This window comes from Durio zibethinus, chromosome 3 (genome assembly GCF_047325235.1).
Source record: "Durio zibethinus cultivar Kanyao isolate XHJ-2024 chromosome 3, ASM4732523v1, whole genome shotgun sequence".
NCBI classification, from domain to species: domain Eukaryota; kingdom Viridiplantae; phylum Streptophyta; class Magnoliopsida; order Malvales; family Malvaceae; genus Durio; species Durio zibethinus.
In genome coordinates this window covers 4116512-4126670 of record NC_143164.1, presented here as the reverse complement: position 1 = coordinate 4126670, position 10159 = coordinate 4116512, and positions in this window count along the sequence as shown.

Genomic DNA, 10159 nt, shown 5'->3' with positions numbered 1-10159 from the left:
GTTTAGCTTGTGCTTCTTACCAACTTATCGTTCATTTTTCAAGGTTGAATGAAGGTTGTTGCTTTGTTGGCATTGACAAGGATGAGAATTTTCACCTGATAGAAATTTTGAGTTTAATGATTAAACCGTGGTTTACAGTAAGTAATCACTGCTTTACTGTTTTGTAAATTAATTTCACACCCACATACATTCCCCATGATGATCTCTCCACTAGATATTCTATTACAAACCCATATTTTTAAGTAATATAACCATCAAATCCTACTGCAAAGATTCTAGATTCCTTTGACTTATACACCTTTCTCTTTCAAGCCCAAAGTCCCAGACTTCTCCTAGTTCTAGACTTCTTTCTGAAAGCTCAATTCCCCACCGCATGTTCTTTGTAATGATCACCATTTGCGACTAATGGAGCCCATTACTCCAGGATCCAACTGTGTTCATTGGATGATAAGAGCTTCCTCAACTCGAGGAGCCAACCAGGCAACCCATCCCCTCCCTTCAATTTTGAAGACTGAAATAATGGAAGCTAGGCTTTGGGAACTATACAACACCATTAGCTTCATTTGACTTCAATATCCTTCTCTCCAGGAGTTTTAATTTCTTACAGCAATGGATGTTGATTTGTGTGGGGCTCGAAGGCTTATACGCCATTCTTTTACTGGTAAATGCTTTGAAAATGCAGTGCGCACTTGGTCACGATCACTAGCACTTTTAGTAATGCACAACAATTATATCATCTCTATTTATTGTCAGCAAATCTTCATTTAATATTTTAACCCTGATTTGATCAGTTTTAATTAATTATAACAATAATCAGCATGACGATTACCCTCTTGTTGGGATTTTCAAATTCCCCACTGTCATAGTGGTTTTGTCGGTTCAGATCATCTAGATGAATATCAAAGAACAATTTTCATTTTTACTTGCTGTAAGATATATGCTAGAAAATGGCTCCTTCGAATCTTAGAGATAAGACTAACACGTATGTGTATTCTGGTTAATTAATTTGGTTCTCGGTGGCCTTGGCTGCCAGCTTTTGCCTTCTGTTGTTTCAAGTTATGTTGTGTACTCTGCTTCTGTTGATTTTCAATCAATTGAACTGTAAAATCTCACGCGGATGATTGAATTCAAAACCTGCGCACTTACATATTTTAATTACGGGAATGATACATACTTAAACCACTAACCAAAAGATTCAAATTCATGCATGATGATCAGCTAGAATATGGGTCGTCTTGACTAGAACTAGTCAGTTAGTCAAGTGTTTCACCTCCTATGGAATAGCCATAAGGGCCAGCCTTCATAAAGCCCTGTATCTCTCCTCACGATCGTTTCAAGCAAAAGAAAAAAAAAAGGTTGCCTTGATCTCACTCGCTTACAAGCCGATTTGAAATTTACCCTACTTTATTTGAGTTTGTGACACGTGAAAATGAAAGAAGAGAGCATAAATAAGGTAATAACTTAACTTCATTAGGGCAGTTCTAGCTCAGAGAAACCTGGTTGGCGAAGGTTTTTCCTGGTCAACTTTAGTATTCGAACGGTCCAGTACATACTAGATAGTAGTATTTCAATTGAAATTTATATAAATAAATTCGAATCTAAAATTTAAATAGTTCATGTAATTACTTTTAAGAAGTAAGATCAATAAGTTTGAAGTTCAAAGCATGTTTAAATCTTGCAATCTTTTAGTGAAGATTTTCAGGTCGGCAGTAGGAGCCCCACCAAATCCTGCTTTGATTCTTATCATGATAAACGACACATTGCACAAAAATTGCCTGCACTAGCTTGTCACGTAACTATGGTTAACTTGTATAGCAGTAGAAAAAAAAATACATGGTATTTCAACCATCTAATGTTGAGATAGCAATCCTCAAGTCAAAGAAGGTATGCAGGGGTTCTTTGAAATTTTAAGAATGGCGGAGAATTCATCACAAGCTTGAAAGTTTGAGGGGCACAAGGAAATTTGGAAGACACTTGGATTTTCCACTTTATGTGCTTTGATAACAAAAAGGGGGAAAAAAACAAGTTGGAATCAATTTTGATACTTCTTTTTATATGTTAGTCTGTTATATGTTTCTGTTGTGGCCATTCCTTACTCACTACAGAGAAAATTGAACTTGGAAATTAGCTGGCGAATCTTTTGATGAAGGGCCAACTTTATCTTCGCTTTCTCTTATATTTGATCAGTTACTAATGAATTTTTGATAAAGAAATGCATGTTTTAGTACTTAAATTCTTAATCAAAATGAAAAAGGAGGCTTGGCTAGTTGGCTGTAGCAGTAGCAATTTGATAAGGATTTTTCCAGGAACTTTTGAAGGCAAGATTAAAGGAGCAAACTAAAGCAAAGTCTAGATATTGGTTTTATTTCAGAGATGTCTCATTCAGGTAGCGAATGCGTGCAAGTTTCCTCCACCATCATACATGTAATTTTTCAGCTCTCTAGCAAGTCAAATATATAGAAAGAACGGGGAACAAATGTTGCATGGACATGCAGAAAACAACAGTACTACAGCTCACTAGATATCAACAGATATGGGAATATACTGAACCTGTCCTTTCAAAGGAATTCAAGGGGACATCGATCATAATAATCCATAAGACTCGATTGCAACAATTGTAACCGTTAATTTAACTTCGAATATTTGGTAACCAGCACGGGCATGCATGCGGGTTCCTAAAGTCTATAAATAACCAGAAAGGCAAAAGCTTAAGGCCATCTCATCCTTATCAATCATCACTAGTATAACTTTTTTCTCTCAAGTACTACATTTACATGGCAAAAAACAACCTCATTTTCGCTGGTGCTTTTCTCCTAGTGTTATTGTTTGGTTACGGAATCACATTTACTGAGGAAAGGCAGCTTCTGAAGGCAGGTCATAAATTAGATGAGTCCGGAAACCATGCAACAAATGTTATGAGCCGCAGCAAGACAAACTTGAACCGTGACGCTTTAGAAGATGCATCAGCTGCCTATGGTACTGATGGTTTCCACTCCACAACTCCCGGTCACAGTCCCGGCGCTGGTCACTCTACTGAACCCGCCAGTGATGATAATAACTAGATTTATCACACATATGTAATAATATTAGTTATTACCACGGTGTGAAATAATGTCTTATGTCATGTGTCGCCTTTTTAATCAATCTCGTAGGCTATCCTATGATTATATTAGCACTGCCGAAAAAAAATATAATATAAAGTTTGGAGTCGTCTTTTTTAATTGTGTCCCTCGTACAACCATTAAGGTTTTCTTTCCCTTTTTTTTTTTTGTTTTTTGCAATTTGGAGATAAGCTATGTAGTTGCCAACGATGGCAATTGTTGCTTTTTCCTTATTTTAGCATAGGCATTATGTGCTATGATCTAATAAGGTGTTTTATATGATCAGCAATGACCTTGTATACTTAATAGACTTTATATTCCTTACAAGGGTATGATATCCTTTTTGCCTTTTTGGGTTCCAACTCCCACCAGCACTTTGATTTTTCAAATTCGCAACCCCTTACCGATCACTACTTATTGTCTTGCATTAATATTTGGGTTATTCATTATATATATATATATATATATATATATGTCTATGGCCTCCAAAAATTATATATATATAGTGTTTTTTTAGCTACTAAAAGAAGTATATCAATAGCGAGTTGGTGAGTGTCAAATTTTTAATTTTGATCGGAATTTAAATTTTGATGATTCAAATATAAAAAAAAATGCAACCTATAGTAAGAACTAGCTAGTTAAAAGAGATACTTAAAAAAAAAATTAGGTCTTAATTTTTTTTTTATAAATGGAATAACAATAGTTGGACAAATTAAGTAGAGTTTTTATGATAAAATGTTTTAATTGTTAGTCCTTGATTTCTATGAATAATTTCCCCTTTCCTTCAATATTGCTAAAAGGCTGAATTATTCATTTATTCTATATGAAAGCATATGTCAAATTCAAACGGGAAGGGACTTGAGTACACTAGAAAAAAGAAAAAGATTAATGGGCTTTTTTTTGTCAAGCACGCATCATCTATGTTCAAGGAAAGCATACCCATTTTTTATTTTTAAAAGTTTAGTATTGGATATATATATATACACACACACATCCATGCAGATGAAAGTGCAAATCCATCCATTCTATGAAATAGAATTTATATATGAAATCAATTAACAAATAGCTCTGATGTGTTAATTATATATATCAATTATTGAATCTTAATTTTTTTAATTAAGATTGTTAAAATTTTAGGGATTAAATTTTGATTATTAAAATTAAGCATTCAATATTTTATCATCATATTACATCATCATACATAGATAAATTTTGAAATCTTTGACTTCATATAATGAGTAACAAAATTAGTAAGGTATGATCTTAATCATTGTATAAAATATCTAAGAAAGAAAAGAAAAGACAAAACAAGAATAATGGGAACTCCTATAAATCAAACTATATATATATATATATATATGTATTTCAATTCAATTGATGGTCAAGCATTAAAAGAATATAACTCTAAAATAGCAACAATATTGTTGATGCAAGTGAAAAACGGAAGCATTTTTCGTACTTTTAGAAGCTCTATGGCCTTCAATTAGAGATGCAATGGTGAAGACAACTCCCAACTTCAAACTTTATTGGCAATAACGCTAAATTATTGTTATTTACATATGATCGGAAACATTACACACTATTAAGGTGAAATTTCTTACTCACACAAGAAACCCTATACTTATATTTACATCAAATCCATTGGATGGAAAGTAATCAACTTTCTGGGAGCATCATATATATGAGAGAGAGATTAACAAGAGCAAAATATATAAATATACATACTCATTATGAGAGAAATCTATACTTGCAGTTCGCAGTAGATAGCATACGAGTGATCTAAGATTCGAGCTAGTGATGATGGTCATTAATTTTTGCCAGGTGGAGTAGAGTGACCGACGCCGGGGCTGTGGCCGCCGGGGCTTGTGGGGTGAACATCGTCGGCATCGTATTCGAATGCAGTTAAGTTGTCAGGGGCAGCGAGAGCATCGTGGTCTTCTCCATAATTGCCATGGCTGACGTTGATCTCATTATGGCTGCTCATCCTCATCATGGTGTTTGTTGCATGGTTTCCCGAATGGTACTCGTCTTTCTCAATCTTGAAAAGCCTAGCTTCCTCAGTGAACCTGATTCCATGACAAAACAATAACAAAGCAAAGAGAAAGGTACGAGCGAAAATGATCTTAGCCATAAGAAACCAGATATGGAATTAATTAAGCTCAAAAGGAATATCTAAGAGAAGAGAACAGACAGAAAGTTGAAGACTTGAAGAGGAAATGGCGACTAATGATGAGATGCCCATTTGCCTTTGCCCATAGCTGGGTATTTATAGACTTCAGACTCTGGTATATGACCTTAATTTGAAGGCACAAATCATTAACCGTATTATTTTCTTTTTGTTGCACCAAAAAAATGGTCGATGTTTCATATCCTTTAATTTCTTACTATTACTAGTAGCCTATCGATTTTTTAACTTTTAGGTTCATTAATAATATCATTTTAATGATTTTTATTTTTAATGTTGTTTAATTTCATCCCTAGTGCTATTGGGCCAAATTGTTTTTACAATTTGGGCCGAATTGTTTGGTCTTTAACTTTAAGTTATTGGGCCGTCAGCCTTTGTGCTGTTTGATCCATGTCCCAAAACAAAACATGGTCTAAATTCTAAATAGCTAAAATATTAAAAAGTATTGAAACACTTATTTTTTAAAATAAATTTTATTTTTAATTTATGAAAAATTATTTGACACATTGTCACCGGAGTTTTTTAATCTTATATGTAGGATTAACATGTTGATACATGTTCTACTTATTTTTTAATTAGTTTTTTTAAGGAACATGTGTCACCCTATTAGTTATCACTTATTGAGTTAAAAAATATACTATAGTATATTTAATAATTTCTCTTAATTTATATTTATATAATTTTTTATTTCAAATGAAAGATTGATTTTTCTTAAGAATTTATTTAGATACTAATTAAAGGTTAAAAGTTTATTTTGGTACAAATTAAAAGTTAAGATGTTATTTGGTTACAATAAAAATATAAAAATTTATCTAAATAAAGTGGTAAAGTTAAATTTTTTTTTTGTTATTTTAACCTTTCTAAATAACATGTCAAGCTTTTAAAAAAATCAAGTTGAATATTATTTTTTTATATATATTTAAGGTGAATAAATAACATTCCATATTCAGTTGAAAAAGTAATACATTTACATAAATGTAAATTGATATATCCAATAATTGTTTCAAGCTAATCCATTATACTATATGTAAAATTGTTATTATTTTTTAAGGCACTATTAGTTAATCCAATTTAATAAATAGACATTATTAGTTGAAATAAATGGGATTTTTTTTTTTTACTAATGGAAAACCTTTTATTCATTTGTTTATAAAAAAAATTGTAATTTAAGAATAAAAAAAGTTGTAAATATTAAAATTTAAATTTATATCAAATCTTTAAAATGATTATATAAATTAATTGAATTAAGTTTAAAATTTTATTTTTTTTATTGATTATCACCTAACAAAACATAATTCACTCTACCTCCAATAAAACAAAAAAAAATATTATTCTCTCATTTATATTCTCTTTAAGATTAAACGTTTGTAACTAATAATATAGAACAATTAATATATATATATATGCTAAGAATGACTACTAATTAATACAATTACTAAAGGTTATTATATGTATTTATTTTTTTTATTTGTACTCACAATTATATTAACAAGATATTATTATATACACACAATCAAAATTACTTCATAAAAAAGATTAATCATAGCATCATTCATTTACTATAACATACATCATGATTATCAAATTAATATAACATAAATTTTTTTTTTGGGGAAAAACCACAAATTCACATTTAAACATTAAAACCAAACTAAAAATAGCATTCCGAGTCTCCAAGCTCCAAGGAATCTTATATATTCTTACCCTTATTGACATAAACAGAAAAGGGAGATAAATGATAAAAAAATTTTGGTAATTAAAAATGTTAAGATTTAATTATGGTTATTAAAATTAAAAATGTTTTATTAATTTTTTTTTTGTTTTCAAATTATATTATTGAGTGATTACAGTTACATTGTCATTTTCGTGGTTTTCTGCAGTTTTGACACTGTCTGTTATTGATATAGTTAGTATTAATTATGGATTAATGTGTATATATCTTCTTTAATCTACTCATATACATGTAAGTAGGGGTGTAATTAATCGAATTCGAGTTGATATAATATTAAACTCTATTTCGAGCTTGATTCAAAATTTAATACTCAAAATTTGACTAGAACTCAATCGAGTTTTATTTTTTTAGTTTAAGCTCAAGCTCGACTTTAGATAAAAATCGAATTATTCGAGTTCACTCGATTAGACTCGATTAATATATAAAAATAAGTTCGATTTTTATTTTCGATAGAAACTTGATTATTTATACTTGAACTCGAATTCAAGTTTGAGATATTTTATTAATTAAAATAATTAAAATATAAAAATTTAATTAAGCTTGTTAACTACTCAAATCAAGTATAAGATTATTCGAATTTTATTTGATCGATAATTAAATTATTTGAGCTCAAGCTTGACTCAATAACAATTGAGTGAAATTCAAATTTTATTCGAGTCGACTCTAAATATTTTACTAGTATTAATATATTGTTTATATCCCTATATGTAGGGATGCTATAAGAGCACTTGTTTAGTACAATTTATGGAAATATTTTCAAATTAAAGCATCCCCATTGACAGTCAAGACGATTATCACGGCGTATTTGATGAAAATATTTCTTTAAATATTAACCTTAACGGGTATTCTTAACATACTGGGTAGCAAAAATATGTTTCTGTATATCTATGTTGGTATTATTAGTCTATCAAAAGATAGGATCTGTACAATGATTAATGCATACGTACGTAGTACCCAGTGGGGGGCAAAATTAAGCTTTTCCTAATGAGATGGACTATAAATATCCAGGGAGGCAACAGCTTAAGACCATCTCATTCTCATCAATCATCACTAGTCTCAAGTACTACATTTACATTTCTCTTAATTTAAGCTTTTCCCAATTCATTCTTAGTTTGCCTTTCTCGCCCAAATGGCAAAAAACAACCTCATTTTAGCTGGTGCCTTGCTCCTTGCGTTATTGTTTGGTTATGGAATCACATTTACTGAGGAAAGGCAGCTTTTGAAAGCAGGTCATAAATTAGATGAGTCCGGAAACCATGCAACAAATGTGATGAGCAGCCGCAAGAAAAACTTGAACCGTGACGTTTTAGCAGATGCATCAGCTGCCTATAGAAATGACCCTGATTTCCGCCCCACAACTCCCAGCCACAGTCCTGGCACTGATCACTCTACTGGACCTGCCAGTAAAGATAATAATTAGATCTATCACACTTATATAGTATTATTAGTTATTACCATTGTAGTCCATCCTATGATTATATTAGCACTGCTGAAAAAAATATAAAGTAAGGAGTTTTCTTGTTTTTTAAATGAAGTCACTATTTTCATTAATTTGAATCAAATTTCTCTTGTATTACAATGTCACTGATTTCATTTGGATATCCAGCTAACCAAGAAAAGGAATCCATGCATTCAACAGCAAGCCTTGCTAATCTGTGTGCTGCACCGTTGGCTTCACGATGAACATGAGAAACCTTCCATTCTGCAGCCTGCGTTAAATCCTCTCATGTGTCCTCCACCAGGTTTCCTATAACAGACAAATTTCTTGCAGTATACTTGGTGATTTGAGTAAACGACCCTGAGTGCATCCCCTTCCAGTGTGATCCTCTGAAAACCCATCATCCTTGCGTAATCCACTACTCCTGCCGCAGCCGTTCCCTCCATAATTTCTGGATCTTGTAATCCCTTTATAATCTGGCACCTTGATCCCAGAACCTATCCCTCTGCTGTCTCTGGCAATGATACCTATTCCAGCTACTTTCTTCTCCTTGTCCACAGCCCCATCAAAATTAATCTTCACCACTTCTCCCTCAGGTGGCTGCCATTTCCACGTTCTCCTTGTTCTGTCCACTGGTTGTCGATCCTGTGCTCGATTATACTCTCCCACGTACTGGTCTACAATCTCCATAGTGCGTTGGCCTGACCTTATCACATTGTTCTTCACTGCTTCGTTCCCGTTTTCCCAGATTGCCCAGCAAATAAAAAACCATTTCATGTTTGGTGCCTGCAGATTTCGCCAGTCTCTTGATAGCTGTGCATATTCCATACTTCGTTAGCATATGAGCAGTCCTTTATTGCATGCATGACTGCTTCATTTTGCATGTTACATCTTGGACACGTTGCCTGGTCCCTGATCCTTCTTCCTCTCAGTATGGCATACACTGCTCATATGTTTGTGTAGACACTTGGAGTCTCCTTTTTTAATTGTACATTTGTGTAGACATTTAATTTTATTTGGCTTAATTGAAAAGGATTTCGAATTACAGTCGCAATTTCATTCCGATATTTATATTTTGATCATATTTAATGATTCAATTATTATACATATATGTTATTATTTTTTTAATTAATAAAAGGAAAAAGAAAAAGAAACCAAAAATGTTATAGCGAGGATTTTCTCTCTCCTCCTATTTAAGGTGTTCTCGTGGATTTCGGATCTGATTTTAGGACAGTAGGAAGGCCATGGAGAGAGGACCAACATGCTAAAATTTCAGGCCCATCGATGGCGGCAAGGTGATTTTCCGGTGGCCTAAAGTTTCGAATCAAAATTTAGATCTAGGATTCTAGAGAGGGTTTTCAGGAAATCCCAACGGTGAAACTTATAAAAGGGTGAGACGAAGATTCACTAAATATTTGGTGGTCATCGGGGGTGACGGCGGCGGCAGATCCGAGTTTTTGGCTTTCGTCTTTTTTCAATTTTTGTGGAAAAACAAGAAATTTTTTGGAAAATCTAAACGTTACATTGAAAGAGGAGGTGGAGAGGAGCATTCTGGTAGTTAGCAAGAATTTTCTCGCACCAGTGATCGGCGACTGGAGCAGTCGGCGACGGCGGCAATTACTCTGGCGGCCGGTTATTGTCTAGAGAGAGAGAAGGAGAGAGAAAGAAGAGAAAAGAAGGAGCAGAAAGGTGTTTTAGGGATA